Source organism: Myotis davidii, unplaced genomic scaffold (assembly GCF_000327345.1).
Source record: "Myotis davidii unplaced genomic scaffold, ASM32734v1 scaffold553, whole genome shotgun sequence".
Classification (NCBI taxonomy): domain Eukaryota; kingdom Metazoa; phylum Chordata; class Mammalia; order Chiroptera; family Vespertilionidae; genus Myotis; species Myotis davidii.
This window is the reverse complement of record NW_006284342.1, coordinates 110,371-111,582: the sequence shown is the minus strand read 5'-3', so window position 1 is coordinate 111,582 and position 1,212 is coordinate 110,371. Positions and strand designations below refer to the sequence as shown.

At 70.5% G+C, this 1,212-nt stretch overlaps 1 protein-coding gene across 1 annotated transcript in view; it reads left to right on the top strand.

Annotated features, from left to right (window-relative positions):
• The window catches only part of LOC102758497 (N-acetylserotonin O-methyltransferase-like protein), a gene marked incomplete at its 3' end in the record, with an annotated part of 20,780 nt that overhangs the window by 1,864 nt on the left and 17,704 nt on the right, over nucleotides 1-1,212 (top strand). The gene's annotated exons all lie outside the window — the stretch shown is intronic.

Sequence of the window (1,212 nt, the reverse complement as noted above, 5' to 3'; positions counted from 1 at the left end):
GGGCCCAGGGACCAGGGGACCCAGGGAGCAGGGAACCCAGGGACCAGGGGGCCCAGGAGCAGGGAACCCAGGGACTAGGGGACCCAGGGACGAGAGTGACCAGGGGGCCCAGTGACCAGGGGACCCAGTGAGCAGGCAGCCCAGTGACCAGGGGACCCAGTGAGCAGGCAGTCCAGTGACCAGGGGGCCCAGTGACCAGGGGTCGCAGTGACCAGGGGGCCCAGTGACCAGGGGACCCAGTGAGCAGGCAGCCCAGTGACCAGGGGACCCAGTGAGCAGGCAGTCCAGTGACCAGGGGGCCCAGTGACCAGGGGTCGCAGTGACCAGGGGGCCCAGTGACCAGGGGACCCAGTGAGCAGGCAGCCCAGTGACCAGGGGACCCAGTGAGCAGGCAGTCCAGTGACCAGGGGGCCCAGTGACCAGGGGTCGCAGTGACCAGGGGGCCCAGTGACCAGGGGACCCAGTGAGCAGGCAGCCCAGTGACCAGGGGACCCAGTGAGCAGGCAGTCCAGTGACCAGGGGGCCCAGTGACCAGGGGTCGCAGTGACCAGGGGGCCCAGTGACCAGGGGACCCAGTGAGCAGGCAGCCCAGTGACCAGGGGACCCAGTGAGCAGGCAGTCCAGTGACCAGGGGACCCAGTGACCAGGGGTCGCAGTGACCAGGGGGCCCAGTGACCAGGGGACCCAGTGAGCAGGCAGTCCAGTGACCAGGGGACCCAGTGACCAGGGGTCCAATGACCCTAGAGACTGATGATCAGGGACCCGATGACCAGGAGGCCCAAGGACCAGGAGGCCCAGTGACCAGAGCCCTGGTGATGTGGGGGGACCCAGTGACCAGCAGATCTAGTGACCGGGGCACCTGGTGACTGGGCCACCTACTGACCCTGGGCCTCGTGCCAGGAGGGGGTCCGGTGACCCTGTGGCCTAGTGACCAGGGAGCCTGTGGACCGAGCCGCCTGGTGACCGGGGACCCCGTGCCCAGGAGGTTCAGTGACCCCGGGGCCGGTACCCGGGAGGGAGGGCCAAGGTCTCCGCGGGCGACGGGGGTGGGGGGGCGGCTGGAGGCTCCGGGACAGGGCGTGAGGTCAGTGTCTCCAGGGGAGCCCTCGGGCCCAGGGCTGCAGTGACCGGGGTCTCACAGGCCATCCCGGCCTCGGGGGTCCCGGGCGGCGGGGAGGACGCAGGGGTGTGGCCCTGGCCAGCCTGGAGGTC